We start from the raw sequence: 19,332 nt of genomic DNA on the forward strand, positions 1-19,332 counted from the left end.
GGGGGGTCGCGGGTCGGCTGGGGGACGGGCGGAGGTTCTTGGGGGGGGCGGTCGTTGGGGGGAGGGGGTTTGCGTCGAGGGCAGGAGGGCCTGGGATCCCTCCTGCCCGTAATGTAGTGCGGGGTGGGGTTAGGGGGTCGCCGTGGCCAGGAGGGTTTGGGCTCCCTCCTGGCCCGATATTGTTGGGGAGTCGGCGGTCCTTCGGGGTGAGGGTGCGAGTGGTCCTGCCGGGGGGGGGGGATGTATCGGACGTCGAGGAGTCGGCCGGGCAAGAGGGCTTGGGCTCCCTCTTGCTCCGATCGTGGATGCGGGTGCGGGTGGGAGCGCGTGCGAGCGGTCGTTCGGGGTGGGGGTGCGAGCGGTCCTGCTGGGGGGGTGAATCGGGCGTCGGGCGGGGTGGGAACTATGTTTAAAAACTTTTGTATACCGCGCTCAGGCATATACCGCGCGAGGGGTATGCGCGGTACGTAAAATCACGTATAACGCGCGCGTTATATCCGCGAAAATACGGTAATATTTTAAGTGCCAAATATATGCACCAAAGCAAGTCTTATTCCATTTACTCTAATAAATTCCATGGTTCATAATGGCAATGAAACACACCCCTAGTTATCGAAATGCTAGCAAGTACTTTTCTATATTAGTAATGAAGCCTAATAATAAGGACCCAGCATGCAGAAACTGGTTGACTTTGTTTAAGCTGCAGAGAAAGCCACTTTAGGGCATTTGTATGAGTGCTGAGCAGAGAATTAGCCCGATGCTGTTAACAACAGCAACCTGACTCATTCATTAGGCTTTGTGCTAAAAAAGTAAGCTCCTATATTTTCGGCTTATGTGGTCTCCTTGCACAGACGCTGTAAAGAGATTCAATAAAATGCAGTCTTTATGTACCGCAAAACATGCATTTCCTCGCAAGATGAAATTGTGAATGTAGAGCTCAAATTCTAAATTATGAACAGAGTTAACAGATAAAACACTGAAGTCAAATGAATGGAGAATAGATTACTGTCAACTTTTACTAACTATTGTGACAGTAGAAATATTTCTAAGTGTTTCTAGAAAGCTAAAATCTGCTTGCTGGATAATAGTGAAAAATGTTTTCTTGCTAATATACTAAAAGTTGCAATAATTACTTTCATTTACAAACCCTTCTTTTACACCAATGTATCGTAAACTGTGTGCCTCCTGAGATTTCAAGTAGTGCCGCGCCACACTGGGGAGGAGGAGAGGCCTTTTCCTTGCAGGCGCACCCTCCCCACTGCTGGCGCAGGGCCCATTTGAAGGGCCTTTGCGCATGTGCTGACTTTCACCGCCCACTTCCGGGCATCTTGAGTCGCGGACACTAGGTTTAGTGTGCCCCAGCTTGAGAGAGATTGCGAGACACTGTTTTACACGAGCATGTAGAGTATGCTTTAACATGTAAAAAGGCTTTTTAAAAATTGCACGCACATGTATATACACGGTGTATACAAGTAAAGAGTGTGTTGCTTTTATGATTTCATGGAGTATGAGTATTTTTGTGAACAGTTTTGCCTAGGCCCTGAGGGGGGGGGGGGGGGGGCGGGGGTTGAAGATAAAATTTGCCTCCTGGATGATGCAAAGATTTGCAACAGAGCTTATACCCCAGAGGGAGTAGACAAAGTGAGAAGGGATCTATACAAATTAGAAATGCTGTGGAACAATTTTACATGTGAAACCCATTCTAGATAAATATGAGTCATCTATTTATTATCCTAACAGGTATAGCCATTCAATTGATTACAAGTAATTGGAAAAACCATGATAGAATTAATTATACATTTTGGTGGGTGAATGTGTGTACTACATACAGATATGAACGAATTAACGCGGAATGTAGGAGTTTTAATGAGGTATTTAATAAAATTTGGAGCCCATTGACTAAATTTATAAAAACATAATAATGTTTTTTCATCATATCTCTTCTTTTCTTTGGTTTATTTATCTTTACACATCCAGGGGGGTGGGGGTTGGAGGGAGGGGAATAAATATTGATAGTGATATTTGGGTAACTTTATTCTTTATTTTGTATGAAGACGTATGAGGAGAGACTGGAAGCCCTGAATATGTATACCCTAGAGCAGGGGTGCCCACACTTTTTGGGCTTGCGAGCTACTTTTTAAATGACCAAGTCAAAATGATCTACCAACAATAAAATTAAAAAAAAACACAAAGCACACTGTATGCATAGAAAATGTTAATCATCATTCCTATTCCAGGGTTTTTCAAAGAGGTCAAAGCAGATGACTCTAAGCACTATCACCTCAGTAACAACCATACAAAAATAGACAAATATACCCCCTCCCTTTTTACTAAACCACGATAGCAGTTTTTAGCGCAGGGAGCTGCGCTGAATGTCCAGCGCTGCTCTCGACACTCATAGGCTCCCTGCGCTAAAAACCTCTATTGCGGTTTAGTAAAAGGGGACCTTAGTGTAAAATATTGACAGCAGATATAAATTCAGACACATTTTGATCACTAAATTTAAAATAAAATCATTTTTCCTACCTTGTCTGGTGATTTCATGAGTTTCTGGTTGCACTTTCTTCTGACTGTGCATCCAATCTTTCTTCCCTTCTTTTAGCCTGTATGCTTCCTCTCCTCCAGACTTCGTTCCCTCCCCCAACTTTTCCTTCCTCTCTCCCTGCCCTTTCTTTCTCTCTGCCTCCCTTTCTTTTTTTTTCTGTTTCTCTTCTTTCCTTCTGTCTCCCTGCCTGCCCTTTTTCTTTCTTTCTCCCTGCCCTCCCCCAAGCCACTGCCACTGCCATTACCATCGGGGACCAGGACCCAAATGCCACCAATAACAGGCCCCAAGCTCTCCCTGCTTCGGCCAACCAGCATCCCTCTCCCCGACGTCAATTCTGCCGTCGGGAAGAGGAAGGCTGATCAGCCCAAGATCGTGATCAACCTATTGGGGGAAATGCTGCCGGGTCCTGCCTTCGCGGAAACAGAAAGTAGGCAGGACCCGGCAGGAAGAAGAACAAATGCTTCACTAACCTGTCTCCCGCATTAGCCCGTAGCGAATGCTTGCTTCAGGGCTCTCAACATGTGCTTGCCGGCTTCCCTTCTCCCCCCCCCCTCCCCGGACATAACTTCCGGTTTCGGAGGGAAGAGAAGAGAAGCCTGCACGCACACGTTAGAGCCCGGAGCATAAGTTCGCTAGGGACTGAAATCTCCAAGCCAGTTTTTTGGGTGTTTTTTTTAATGTTCAGCAGCAGCAGATGACAGCTGGGCGGACCGCCCAGCTAAAAGGCCCTAGGGAGAACACTGGAGAGGAAGGCTGATCGGCCCGTAGATCAGGACGGCAACACGAGTGCGATCGACTCGAGTTGCCTTCCTGAGCTACTGGTCGATCGCGATCGACGCGTTGGGCACCCCTGCCCTAGAGGAAAGGAGAGACAGGGGAGATATGATTCAGATGTTCAAATACTTAAAGGGTATTAACGTAGAACAAAATCTTTTCCAGAGAAAGGAAAATGGTAAAACCAGAGGACATAATTTGAGGTTGAGGGGTGGTAGATTCAGGGGCAATGTTAGGAAATTCTACTTTACGGAGAGGGTGGTGGATGCCTGGAAAGCGCTCCCGAGAGAGGTGGTGGAGAGTAAAACTGTGACTGAGTTCAAAGAAGGTGGGATGAACACAGAAGATTTAGAATCAGAAAATAATATTAAAGATTGAACTAGGCCAGTTACTGGGCAGACTTGTACGGTCTGCGTCTATGTATGGCCGTTTGGAGGAGGATGGGCAGGGGAGGGCTTCAATGGCTGGGAGGGTGTAGATGGGCTGGAGTAAGTCTTAACAGAGATTTCGGCAGTTGGAACCCAAGCACAGTACCGGGTAAAGCTTTGGATTCTCGCCCAGAAATAGTTAAGAAAAAAAAAAATTAAATTGAATCAGGTTGGGCAGACGGGTCTTTATCTGCCGTCATCTACTATGTTACTATGTTACTATGTATGTTAGGATATACTATGATATTATTATATGCAGGAAAATGAAATTATTGAATGATATTTATGTTACCTGTATAGATAATAGTGGAATATGTGGAATATCTTTTGCTCTTTCATTTGTATGACACTCTTTTTGATTAAAAATCAATAAAGAATTAAAAAAAAAAAAACAAAAGAAAAAGAAATGCTGTCTAATGTTTGGCAGTTAAGCTTTAATGTAAAGAGATGCACAGTGATGCATCTGGGCCATAGAAATGCAAAGCAGTTGAGAGGCTGGCATTCACAAACCAGAAGAGCCCTTAGTGTGATGGTGTCTGAGCATCTCAAGGTGCTAAAACAATGGGCTTCATGCACTAAAGTCAGTGATCATCCCTAAACCTGTTTTCACAGCTTTAGCAGCAATCGCTTTTACCGACCCGATTCACAAAACGACCCGACGCGTGGTTTTCCTCACAATCACCCATTTTACGATCTGGCTGTGCAAATTAGTTGAAACCCCATGCAAGAAGCCATGTAATTGATGCACTAACATCTCTTGGCTATGCAAAAAAAAATAAAAAACACCCAGAGGTTTTAGCTATTGGAATAAACTGATAGGTCTGACAGATATTTTGCCCCACCACCAATGACAGCTCTCTCCAATAACCCCCGACGAATGCTGCACCGGGAATCCGTTCCTCCAATGAGAGAAAATTGGCAAGAGAGATGCCCACTCCCTCCTGCCAATCCTGCGCATGTGTCAATCACTCGTTGATCTGTTGGGTTTGCATGCCAATGATTTGCACCAATATGCAAATCATTTGCACGCAAACTCGGTAGTGCAGAGGTGTTGGGCCGACGGCCCTTTTCTGCCGTCATATTCTATGTTTCTACATTTAATAATAATAAACTTTATTTTTGTATACCGCAGTACCATAACAATTCAGAGCGGTTAACAGAGTAAGAGACTGTACATAGACAGCGAAGTTACAAACAAGACAATCAGTTTAATTTAACAAGTCGGGAGTGGTCAGGATATCCGGAGGCATATTAGAGATACAAGGCAGGGTTAAAAGAAGGGAGTCGGAGGAATTTATCAAAGAGGTTTTAATTGATTTCCTGAAAGTTTGATATGAGGGTGAGTTAGAGATGAGAGTGGTTAGACATTTATTCCATTTGCCTGCTTGGAATGCTAGAGATCTATCAAGGAATCTCTTGTAGATACAGCCCTGCCAAATTACCAGTTCAAGGAGGGAGATTTTAGGCTAGTCCTGGATGTCCTAAAACCCTACTCTGAAGCATCATGGAACATGTAATGCTAACTTCGGGAAGGGACCACAAATCTTACACTGCTTTGTGATGCAAGTTCAAAACCAGGACAGGCCAAAATGTCTCCATCCTGGAAGTGGGTAGCATGGATCCATAACCTCAAGCTCTGGCAAGAGAGAGAATCAGCAGGGACTGAGAGTTTCTTTTCTCTGATCTTGAGAGAAGAGATAGGGTATATCAGTACAAGTCAGGAGATCTCCTGCCTGAATTCTGAGAGATTAATCAGCATAAGGCAAAGTAATAAAAAAAATAAGGCTCTGATAAACATGACTGAAGAACATATTAACAAAATGTAATTTAGTTAAAATATCTTCACTCATTCTAGGTTAGGAGTGCTGCATGCCAAGACACACACACACACAAATAAAAGATCCCCAACCTGCCACTGAAAATTAAATACTGTTCATTCTCTCTGTCAAACACGACATGAGCAGAAGAGGTGCTCCGTTGGGGGTATGAAGTAATAATGCTTCAGGCTACTTAATATTCACTTACCTAAGAGAAATAAATGCAGTCTTTAAACTTTTTGTTTCATTTATTCCCCTATTCAGTCTTATGCAAATCTAAAAAAAAAAAAAAACACTTTTTTTTTTTTTAATGGCACGTCTGCCTGCCATAAACACTAAAGGTATGAAGAGCTCAAGCAGATTCAAGGTTTTAAAGGAGAAGGCATTGTAAATGTAGGCAGCCAAAGATGCACCATTTCCTCACTCTTCTATTGCTTGGTGTGCTTGATATGAGCTCTTAAATGAGAAACACCAATTGCAGGCAAAGCATGGTCATCACTGTCCTACTGAAGTTACTGGACTGATATACAGGCATTGCCCAAGCCAACTATAAAAAACAAAAGGTAGCACCAAGGGCATATCAAAGTCTCAAGCTTATGAATAGTTGCAATTGAAACAGGCCATTCAGAAAGGTTTCCCTGATTGGTGAAATTTTAAAAATCAGTATAGCTTGCCTTTGCAAGGGCATCGGGCCACCAAGTAGTATAAATTAATATCAGAATATTTGAATAAGAAGCCTAAAATTAGTCTAAAAGATATTTGGAGCATTGAGATAAAGCAGCAGATTTCTACTACTCAATGGCCATGGATTTGGACTTAGAGGATGAGATGTACAGCATCAGCATCGATGAGACAAACCTGGTTCTTTTTGTTACATAGAGTTTTTTGGACCTCAGTTCGTTTGCAAAAGTTAGATAGTTCAAAGTCTAATAGATGCTGGCATTGTCATCTTGAAATAGGGAAACTGGATCATTTGTTGTTTAATTGTCCCTTGATACTCAATTTTTGGAAATCAATATGGAAACGAATTAATATGATACTGAATACATCAATTCCGTTGTCCTACGATGTGGTCATCTGTAGGACATTATTGAAGGCTAACACTTCCATTATACAGATATAAAAGCAGACTTTTTTAACATTATGACTGGGATTGCCATGCAAATGATTACCAAGAATTGGAAAAATTGGGAGAGGCTTTATTTTTCCTTTTGCTGGGAAACTTTGGGCTCCTTTTACTAAGGTGCACTAGCGTTTTTATTAATACACTTTGTTTTTGTTCTCGAATTAGGGTGGGAGGTTGGGAGGGGAAAAAAATATTTTGTAGCATTCTTTGATCGATTGTAAGTGCTTTCTATGACTTTAATTGTATGTATATATATTAATGCACTTTGTTCTCAAATTGAAAGTTAATAAAGATTTATAAAAAAAAAAAAAAAAAAAAAAAAGGTAGCACCAAGTTCATACCTATCCTTGAGGGTACAGTGCCCCACCAAAAGGATATACTTGGATACGCCTCTTACTGTCCAATGAGAACCATAGAGGTGCTCTCTTGGTGAAGTTTGAATAGAACAAGGGTGTCAAAGTCCCTCCTCGAGGGCCACAATCCAGTTGGGCTTTCAGAATTTCCCCAATGAATATGCATGAGATCTATTAGCATACAATGAAAGCAGTGCATGCAAATAGATCTCATGCATATTCATTGGGGAAATCCTGAAAATCTGACGGAATTGCGGCCCTCGAGGAGGGACTTTGACACCCCTAGCATAGAGGAAGCAATCTCACAGGTTGAGGAGAAAGGCATCTGATTTGAGATGGCTGGGAGTGAGGAGCGGTAAAGTGGCAGCTGGTGGTTTGTGGGTGAAGCAAAAAGAGCTACTTTTGGAGTCCCCAACAATGCAAAAATTTGGCTTAGGACTGATGTGTGGAGTGACCACTCATGTGGCTGGAGGGGTATGCTCAATTTGTCCGCAAAGAAGTTTTGTTTTCCTGCTAGATAAACTATCTTGAGGAAGACATTGTGAACGGCTGCCTGGGTCTGTGAGCCAACGTTGCACAGGAAGGCGCACATGTGGTACGGGCAATGCTAAAGTTATTAAAGCATTGGTAAATGTCTGTGCTGGGCTCTGTGGATGACATCACCCCCATATGTGAAAATATACTGCCTGTTTGACCTTGGAGAAGATAGTTCTCCCAGTGGCATTATGCTTGCATTATGATGCAACAAAGTAGTTAGGCCTGCTAAAACCAGGTGTAACTCCTGATATGCAAGTTTGGTGTGCAGCCCCCCCCCCTCCCCCCATCCTGTAATACTGTGTGTAATTTTTAGGAATACCTATGACTCACCTATGCCCATCCTATGGCCATGCCCCCTTCTGGGTTGCAAACAAGAGAATTTAGGCATGGTTCTTTATAGAACTATATAGGCAGTTATGTGCGCAATTCCAATTTAGTGCCAATTAATGGAAATAATTGATTTTTAGCAGCCAATTATCGAGTGTGAATGACCAATTAACTAATTTAGTTGTGCACATAACTCATGATCACACACAAATTTGGAGGACCTTTATATAATCCAGGGGTTAATGTGCCATATGTATATATCTTTGGTCCAAGATGGCGGCCAGTTAAGTCATCAGCTGTACTGTCTCCTTCACCCCGTTTATTTTATTTTTTTCCTTTATCCTGTTTATTTGTTTTCAATATTTTATGTTTATTTTATTCTTTTTGTGTTATCTATTTCATTTTTTATTTGTTTTTTGGGCCTGGAGTAAATAGCTCCTCATAATTAAGAACGTTTTGACCGCTGGCTCCTGTCTAACGGTCAGGGAGGTTCTCTGTCTACTCCACAGTGGCAATTCTGAGGTGCCAGCTTGGATGGAAGGATTGGAGTTGAGCTCCTTTGACTCTTCAGCGGTGCAGCTTGACCTGTCAGACCTGCTTGGATGGTTTGGTGGCTCGGTGCCAAGGCTGTTGAAAAGGGAAAGAAAATCGGAGCGTGGAGAGACGGCAACATCGGCAGGCCAACAGTGGAGTGGGCTTGCACTGCTGGAGCATGGTTCATGTCAGACGCAACATTTTTTTGCACGGAGCTCCTCTTCACGGGCGGCAGCAAACAAGATTTTCTGCCATTGGAGTCAGGCTGGAGCTCGGAGGCGGTGCTTCTGTGGAGTCAGCTTCCACCACAGACTGACCAGGATTCAATTCTGCTGGCAGAGAGGGGAGAGCTGGTTGGGGCCGAAAATGGATAATTGGATGCTAGATTTGGCTGGACCTGGTGCCAGACGATGATGCATCGGATGTCGTCGAGTCTATGGAGGGAGAGCTGATAATGGACTTCTATTCTGTCTTGCTTTGGGACTCTTGAGGTTTTTTTATTTATTTTAATTTTATTCTTTATTCTTTTTAATTTTATTCTTTTATATTATGTAAATTGTACCCTTCCCTCACCATTCTTGGACTTTTTGTCATATCTTTACTATTTCCACTGCTTTTCTTCATCTCTCTTTAGTAATTAATTTTTCTTCCATATGTAATATAATTTAGAATGTAAACTGCTAAGGTCTGTAATATGGTGATGCAGTATAACAAATGCTAATAAATATAACATTTAAAAAAAAGTCACAATATGTACTGTTGTTAGTTTACCAGAAAAACTCATGAAGTTTTTTTTGGACCAGTGATGAAACGAGTGACTTAGGTACTGTTGAGTCCCGGTCACTTGTGGATGAGGCCCGTTTTTTGATATCTTTCATTATTATTTTGATTTTCTGTCTGTTGAGTAATGATTGAGTGTGAATGCGTTTTCCTGGTAAACTAACAACAGTACGTATTGTGACTTTTTTTGCTGACTTTTTTACGACTGTACCCTTTTTCTTTTTTGAGTTATACTCTAATAAATATAACATAGCTTTTTAGGGTTTTTTGTGTTATTTATACAATGAATAGCAGTTGGTTTTCATGATGTTCTATGCCTTTCTTAAATTATATATACATACAACATATATTATATGTACAATATATACAATTGTGTGTGTATGTATATGTGTGTGTATATATATATATATATATATATATATACACACACACACATATATATATATATATATATATATATATATATGCTTATTCTAATGATACAATTTCATCTTCATGAAAAATGTGTAGTCTGTGGGGGAGGAGTGTTGTTATGATACTGATTAGGAGGCATGGATAGAATGTATATAGGATGTTTATGATTTATTGTTCAATTGGATAAATGGGTAGGGGAAATAATTTTTGTCATTTCTAATAAGTTTGTTGTGCTGTAATATTAATATTTTATGTAAATGCACCATCTACTGTGCACAATTGTAGTTTTAAAAATGAATAAAGAAGTTAAAAAAAAATTATAAAATGAAAAATGTGTAGCCGTTTCTGAGTGGCCATATTACAGAAACTGAGAATTAAAATATTCCTAACTGACATTTCCAAACTGGTATAATAGTAAGCCAGAGTGACTAGACTATCTGATATCATCAGTCCAAGAGGACAAGGCACTGTTTATCAGATGGCAAAATAACATGAGCAGAAAAGTGTCAGCCTTCTGCTCATTAAGTACTAATTTTTCATCACCACCTCCTTAAACAGAGTCCTCACAGTGCTGTCAGTAACACTATCAACAGGTGATTTTCAGAATCTGCCTGGAGTGTAGCCATCACAAGAGCAGAAATTGGATGCAGACAGCTATTCATTCCAGAAACAGTTATCTTCTGCAGAGTAGCTCCATATATTTACTTCCTTTACTTTGAAGAGTACCTGACATGAAAAGATGAGGAACATTGATGCTACTTAAGATTCTGTATCTGAAATCTTCAATCCACTCAGATTATGCAGATCTGCTTCAGGATTTACATTTACAAGTCAATGCAGATAGCAGCAACAGCAAGGAATAAAAAAAAGTTTCTCATTTTCACTAGGACACTTTTTAGAGCAGCGTTTTCATTTTCCCAGATTTGACACTATGAGTCATGGCCTGTACCTTGAATACAATGATGGCTGTTCAGTGCACCGCCAGGCAACAAATCTCAGGTCAATATTCAAAGCACCTATCCAGCTAAAAGCACCTCTGTTGGCATAAATGCTGTTCAAAATTACTCTCTTAACTTCTTTGTTCATATCACAGGGATTTTTACATCAGCACAGAAATTGTGATCAAAATCATGACAACATGACAATTAAAATATTGTATTTTTGCAAATAAATAGTGGCAGCTGCTTCAAAGGATTTTAATTGAATGATTATTGTATGAAATAGCTGTTATCAACAGAGCATAAACTTTCCAGTCTATGGCTCTGAATATACAGTCCATTCATGTTGGAGAATTCAGCAAATAGGGAACGCAAGTTTTTCTGCTTTTAGATGTCTCAGAGGAGACTCTGTGCCTTTCTCAAGAAATCTTTTTCTTCTCTATGTAAATATTGCAAGTAATCTTAGAATGAGAACTTACTCCAGGTTATTAAACACAAACACCATAATTTAACTGTAAGGTTAAGAATTTCATTAATATATTTTGTTGATATTACACAAAAAGAAATGACTTTGAAAATTCAAACAATGAACAATGGGCCTCCAGTGGCTCACTGATACGTCGACTTGTTCATCAAGCCTTATTTTTCCCAGCAGAGCCAGAGCTGAGGTGGATGCAACTTTCACAGCTTCAGGAAGAGAGGACGAATTGGACATCTCACAATAGTGACATCTATTGGCTAGAAATAGGGACCATGATAGTCGAGTTATACTTTGCGGCTTCTGGTAGAAGACTGTTGCTGTGATGACTGGGTTAATTGTGAAGAGAGAAAGTGTTACACACAATACAGGAAACCCCCTGGATAGTCATAAATTGAAAATTCATGGCACAAGAGCAGCACCAGAAAAGTATTGGGCCTAAAACTTAAAAACTGTAACAAATTCCATTCCATTCTGGATGCCACTATCTTTCTTTAACTTCTAAAGAGAGTCAGGATATATTTTGGCAGTTTCCTGCCCCGATCAGTATTGTACACCCAACAAGTCTGGTTTCAGACTAAGCAGACTAGCATAAAAGCCTATACCAGGCCAACTTGTGCCAGGCGTGCTCCCAATGAGGTAAAAGACAAACCAGCCATAGATAATCAGCCACAACATAAATACTACATGCACCTGCTTGAAAGCGGGTTACAAAAGTGCAGTGATATTTGACAACATAAGAACATAAGAATTGCCGCTGCTGGTCTTCACTGCTGGTAATATACTCCACAATTTCCAACAGGGTTCCCTGTTTTGCAACAAAGCTTCATCAGGGAATTGCTGCACACAAAAAGAAAAAAACTTATTTAGATTATAAAACAAAAGTTCCAAACTATAAAAAAACAAAACAAAATTGGCCCAGCTCACAGCGTAAGTAAACCCGCTTCACCTCCTATTGCAAAATGGTCCCTCGGCGTTCACTGACTTAAAGGCTTCGAGCAATCATCAAGTGACCAACGCGATGACATTACATGATTTTAAAAAAAACTCCCAATAGGTTAACTTGTCAACAGAACTTTATCAGTCAAAAAAACAAACAAACTCAAAAACACGCTCTTGAGTTTGTTTGTTTTTATGACTGATAATGCTCTGGAGTAGGCATCCTCCTGCCTGGCTGCATTTCTTCAATGATAGCTATGTTGATTTCAAAGCCCTGAAGAAGTGGTCATAGTTACCACAAAACGATCGTTGGCAATTGTTATTGAAATTGGCTAGTGTATTGAATGTATTTTGATCCTAACTATGTTAACATATTTATAAAATTGGCAAAAGTTTTTTATAGGTAATGATGTGGGGTTGGTAGAGGGTAGTTTCACCTCACCAATATCTGAGGCTTTTTCTTTTGCCTGTAGTGAGTATTTAGGTGTCTTGCTAGTCTTTTCATTTTTTCATTACCATAAATGGGGTGTTGATATGTCTTATAACTTTTATGTATTCAGGCATAGGAGCCACTCCCGATATGGAATAAACTCATTGGATGTGTCTAGAGAGGGGTAATTTCTCTTGGGTTTAGCACTCCCAATTATACTGAAAAGTTAGCTCTCGTGTATTCAGATATCTGGTGCATGCAAAGGCAGAAACACAGTTCATGTCTGTGCAATAAAGTTGCTGTGTAACTTGACAGCTGACTCCTGTGGCTTATCTTTGGTACCCATGGCCTACTCCTTGTTTCTTTTGTGCTATGGTTAATTATTTGGTGGTTCACTTTCTGTTTTGAACAGTTAATATCCAAACTTTTCTCTAAGACAAACAGGCTTAAAATTTCAGACAGATCTGTCACTGATCACTGGAGTTGGAAACCAAGCTAATAGATTGCTTTGATTTAAGAGTGCAGATATCGAAATTGAAAAAGTTGGGTGCTTGAAGCATTGTTTGTAAGGCATCTACTTTGTTGGAAGAAGGGTAAGAGACAAGACACATTTAGTTCATACTGTAGTGCCTTTGTTTGAGAGGAATGAAGGCCCTATGCACCCAAGCAAACTTTTGCTTTCGCCATCGCATTTTCAACCTGTTGGCCACCTTAAGATCATTATACTGTATACTATTATACTTAAGTCCCGCTCATCCTTTATGCACCCTAAACTCTACCGTTCTCTCGGGGATTTTGCATCCCAGATGCATGACTTTGCATTTCTTAGCATTAAATTTTAGCTGCCAAATTCTGGACCATCCTTTAAGCTTCGCTAGGTCCTTCTTCATGTTCTCCATACCGTCAAGTGTGTCTTCCCTATTGCAGATTTTGGATCACAATTGTGGATGATATTGCTAACAAAAATGTTAAAAATAACAGGCCCAAGAACCAAAACTTGCAGAACACGACTGGTAGCATCCCTTTCCTCAGAGCAATCTCCATTTATCACTACCTTCTATAGCCTTCCACTTAACCTGGTCTTCCTGCTAGTAATGAAATCAATTCCACTAAATAATATGGCACCTGGCCATAAAGAATATTAAAAATCATAATACAAAGCTTAAAATAAATTCTTGCATTTACTCTCAGCCAATGTAATTTAATGAAATATGGTACACCCTCACCACAGTATTCTGCACAGTTTGTAATCTTTTCAACAATCCTTTTGCATATCCCACATGCACAATATTACAGTAGTCCATCTGAGAAAGAATAAGTGATTGAACCACAAGCACTAAAACTGACTTATAAAAATATTTCCAAACTACTTGTAATTTCCTTAAAAAGAAAAAATGATTTTTTACTAATCAGATTAACTTGATGCTTCAAGCTCAATAAATTATCTAATTGAATGCCCAAAACTCTAGCTTGCATATCAAAACTCTGAGGGAAACAGAGGGACAGCATCCTCCTTTCAGAGTACAATTTAAAACTTAGCAACCCAGAGGCACAGACTACTTGACATTTCCTTTAATAGTTTTCTGGGGCAAGGATCTAATAGACAATTACTCTTGGTGTATTTCTGAATCAATATTGGACTGCCCTGAGGGATAAAAATGAAAATTTATCCCAAATACTGTCTGCTAAACTTCTACCAGCTTTCCTGTAATATCCTCCCTCAGCTTGACTATGCTCAGACAGGGTCATAGGAGTTAAAATGCTTCCTTGCAGCATGATCATTTTCTGTTTAAAAAGTAAGCAAAATCCTTTGCCCATAATCCACTACTTAATTGTTTCATGGTGTAAGGAATATTCTTTCCACAACTGAAAACAGTTTCCTAGTGCTATTGTTGCCATCTGTAATTAAGTTTTAATAGAACTCCTACTTCTCCTCCTTTTTAAAAAAAATACATTCTAATATGGCCTCACCATGCCAGTTTAGTGGTATCATCAGCTACCTCCTGTCAAACCCACTCCAATTTCCCCCTTCCTTTTTTTTTTTCCCCCCTCTCCTGTGTTCTACTACAGGGGTCGACAAACATTTTTTGTAAAGGGCCAAATAGTAAATATTTTAGGTTCTGCGTTGCCAACGGGCAAATTCAAGGATATTTTGTGTAGATAGGCCTACTTAAATAACAAGCAAAAAACAAGTTTTTATAAATTTATTGAACAAAATATACTGTAATAATCAAAATAATTTTAAAAAAGATATAAATAATAGATTTAAATAAATCAATTTTCTCTGGACACATTACTTCAGTTGCAATAATTAAACATGATTTAATTAACTCACCGTCAGTGAACAGCTTTCCTTCCTTGGCTAATGAATGAGAGACTTGTAAACTTACTTTAGTTGCAGCCTCATTTTCATTTTCGTGAAGAAATTACGTTGCGATGAAATATTGGATATGGATATGCACTGGTCATAAAACGAGAACGATAAATGATACAGAGAACTATTACAGATTCACGATGGAACAGCATGAGCAGAATAGCAATACAAGTAATACTATACATGCTGCTGAATTGTAACTGCGACCGCATGGTGTCACAGCAGAGGCCACCAAGAGTGAGAGAATGAGAAGCTACAGGAATGTAATATTCAGTCTCTCGCAACTCTTCAATTCGACTGTCAGCCGTTATAGCGTGTACTTTGAAATTTTAAAGAATTTGAAATTGTAAAATCCATTCTTAGCTCATAGGCCGTACAAAAAGAGGTGGTGGGTCGGAATTGGCCCACGGGCCATTGTTTGCCAACCCCTGTTCTATTAGAATACCATGGGCAAGTGCTTGACCAGGGACAAATATCTATCTAATACCTCTCATGGACTCATTCCAGTTAGCCACTAATTCCACTATTGAAATATCAGCTGTGGAGCCCAATGTTTGTGTTACCTCACTTCAAAGAGGTTCTGGAGCTTCTTCCCTCTCAATAACTATTTATTTATTTAGATATATGTATATCTTGATAGATAGATACATGATATACACACACATTTCTCTGGCATAACCAAAGTGCTCTGCATATTGAATTCAGACACTTTCTCTTACCCCAGTGGGCTCACAATCTAAGGGGCCCTTGTATTGAAGCTTAGTGAATTTTAATGGACATTGGTATGCACTAAGGGCCAGACTCTATAAACAGTGCCTAATGTTAGGCGCCCCTCAGACACCTAACTAAGGGCTTCTTACCACAGGCCAGCAAAGTAAATGCTCCGATGCTCTTTCAGTTCCTATGAGCGTCGGAGCATTTATCTCGCCGGCCCACAGTATGAAGCAGTTTAGTAAAACCCAGTGTTAATTGGCAAAATACCCTTAATAGCCTCAATAATTGGGAAAAAAAATAATTGGGCGATAGGCACTTACCCAATTCTATAAAAGGTAGGGACCTTTCACATGGCGTTTAGCAGCGCCTAACGCTCAAGTGGACATGTCTATGAGTGGATTGTGATTTAGGCACCGCTAAGTGTGATGCTCCAAAAACTTAGGCGCCTGAAATGTAGGCCTTAAAAACCTTTGCCTAAATTTTTGGCACCTATATTTTTTACATAGGCGCCACTAGTCACGATTCTATAAATGGCGCCTAAGTAAGATCAACATGTGGCTGATGCTGGTTCTTTTTTTTTTTTCTAGGTGCTGTTTACAGAATTTGGGCATGCCACTTGGCCCATGGGTATAAAATAAGACAGGCAGCATTTAGCATGCACTAAAACTGTAGTAAAAGTTCCCCTACCCTTAAAAACATATTACATTGCTGGAAAGACATGTCTAAGGTGACTTACAACACATGGTGGAATATGCTATGTCTTACAGTAAAATATGAAAGCGTTATCGACGAAAAACACAAGGCCATGAGTTCCTAGACTAAAATATGGAGTCCGGTTAACTTCTATTGCAACACAGGCTGACGACATTCAGTTCATGTGCTGAAACATGGATATAGTCATTTAAACCTGGCTCTTACTTTATGGCTCACTCCCAGTGTTTCTATAGGTGTATGGCTCCGGTGTCTCTCTGTGTTTTGGATATTACATGCTCTTTTGGCTGCGTGTTGTGCTGCTACTTTCCCCCTTATAGATAGGCATGGGTCTGCTTGCTGTATTACATTATGTAGATAATATTTTGTGACTCTGCATTGGTACGGCATGCATGTTTCTTGCCTTGTTAACATTTATTGAACTTTATATACTAGACTTTTGAACTAAAAAAATTTTGAACTAAAAAAAAAAAAAAAAAGTTCCCCTAAATTTGTACCTAGGGCAATGGAGAGTTAAGTACTTGCCCAGGATCATAAGGAGCTGCAGTGGGAATTGAACCCAGTTCCATGAGTTCTAGGGCAACTGCACAAACCAACTAGGTCTTAATGACGAGCTCTAACTAAAAATTCTGACGCCAGCTTTTTGATGCGGCCATTTGCTAAGGGGTAAATATTCAGCCAGTGGAGGGCAGCAATGTTTTGGCCACTGCAGATATTCAAAGCTGGGTCATGTTCGGGCACCATCTGAGCTGGGAGTTGCTCCCTATTATATTGTCCTCCTCCGTAACCTAAAAACAAACCCATTTGTACAATAAGTTCTTGATAGAACACTGATCTACGTATCCGTGTACTCCTCCAACTCTGCCCAGCCTAGACCACTGTTCTTGTTCTATGTGCTGCCTTAGTTCACCCCTGTTAACCACATTGAACTATATAGCAGTGTATAAATAAAATTTTATGTTAACGTTATCTTGTGTTTTTATCATGGGCACTAAACTCTCTTGAAAAATATCTAAAACTTGTCCTCACAAGTATATGAAAATAGGCTTGAAAGATTTAGTAGAGTTATTTCTCTTGAGATTGCATGCATTAGTTCTGGTTTATTTTATGGATAGAGATGGTCCCTTATGTATCAAAGACATTTGGTTAAGCAAAGTACCTAAAGATCCATTGGTGGAGGTACTTTGGTTTTGACATTTGAATGCACTTTTCAACTATAGAGAGATGAATGTGATGTCACCAGGGAGTCAGGAAGGCCTCCCATACCCAGACAGGTGGCTGGGTTTTAATCTGTAGAACTCATTGACATGCTATTCCATATGCCTTTGGATGGAAAAACACCGTGCTTTTTCTATTCCAAATAAAGGCAAACCTTTTTATCCGCTTGATTTATTTGAAACAGACATCACATGCTGCCCCCCCCCCCAAATTAATAGTTCTGTTACATGGGGAAAGCATATATCTATGAGGATAGAAAGATTCAGTCCCTAAGCACTGAAATGACGGTTTTAGAAAAGTATTCTTAAATTAACTAGTTTTCTGTTAAGACACTGCACTGATAGTTATGTAAGAATTGATATTCATATATTTATCCAGGTAGTTTTATTGAAGCATTTATTTATTTAAAACATTTATAATCCACTTTTCTCCAAAACGACTCGCAGTTTAACATACATAGGGCTCCTTTTACGAAGGTGCGATAGGGCCTTAACGCGCAGAATAGCGCATGCTAAAATGCCGCAGGAGCTAACCTCTACCACACATACATTTTAAAAGAACCACATACAAGCAATGAAAATTAGGGATCAGAATTACTAATCATACATTATAACGGTCTTAAAAGAGGTAAACCTCATCATTTTCAGAGAGGCAAAGTGCTAACCATGGAAGGCCTGAGCAAATTCTACAAATCATCAAAGTGCCAGTCATACGCATTTCATAAAAGTTGGTTGAGAAACAAGATTTTATAGTTCGCACATATCAGACACTGTTCGTTTTCCTTGTATCAAGTAACCAACGATTTTCAGATCTCGGTGCTCTCGGTGGGCTGTACGTCAAGCATTTGACCAAATAATTTGGCAAGGTGTCATAAACACCCTGTTGGACAAGTTTTTAAGATCTTAAATTTAACACAAAAAATTATTGGCAGCCAATGTAATTTCCTTAAGATGGGAGAAATGTGTTCATAGTGAGATGCTTCCATCAACAACCAAGCATCTGAGTTCTGTATCATTTGTAATGCTTTGATACATGTTACAGATAAACCTACTGCATATACTTGAATAAAAATCAATCTGAATATAAATCGAAACCCCCCATTTTCCCCCCAAAAAGGAAGAAAAATGGTTGACTCGAATATAATCTGGCCGACTTAATATTCAAGTGCCCTGCCCAGATCTGCACCCAGCACCCCTTCCCTCCCTCTCTTGCCAGGCACTGCACCCAGCCATGGTGCGCCCTCACCTGGAGTACTGCATACAGCACTGGTCCCCATACATGAAGAAGGATACGTCAAAACATTCAAGATAATGAAGGGAATAGACTTAGTAGACAAAAACAGGTTGTTCACCCTCTCCAAGCTGGGGAGAATGAGAGGGCACTCTCTAAAGTTAAAAGGGGATAGATTCCGTATAAACGTAAGAAAGTTCTTCTTCACCCAGAGAGTGGTGGAAAACTGGAACGCTCTTCCGGAGTCTGTTATAGGGGAAAACACCCTCCAGGGATTCAAGACAAAGTTAGGCAAGTTCCTGCTGAACCCAAACGTACGCAGTTAGGGCACTAGTCTATGATCTAAGGACTACTGCGGGAGTGTACTGCTGGGCATGATGGACAACTGGTCTGACCCAGCAGCGGCAATTCTTATGTTCTTATGTTTGGTTGCATTTTTTTTTTTTTTTAATTCATGCACATTCTTCTTGTAGATTATAGGCAAAGAAAGGGATGCAGAGGGTGTCCTAAGTAATACAAAATAATCATACTCTTATGTGGCATTATCCAAAATATATGTGGTACAGTCAAATCAATAGATTAAATCAAATAGGATTTTTTAAAAATAACAGTCGCAAGTAACCTCTTTCCACAGAGACGTCCTATGTTATGTCTTATCTTTATAA

Source organism: Geotrypetes seraphini, chromosome 10 (genome assembly GCF_902459505.1).
Source record: "Geotrypetes seraphini chromosome 10, aGeoSer1.1, whole genome shotgun sequence".
Classification (NCBI taxonomy): Eukaryota; Metazoa; Chordata; class Amphibia; order Gymnophiona; family Dermophiidae; genus Geotrypetes; species Geotrypetes seraphini.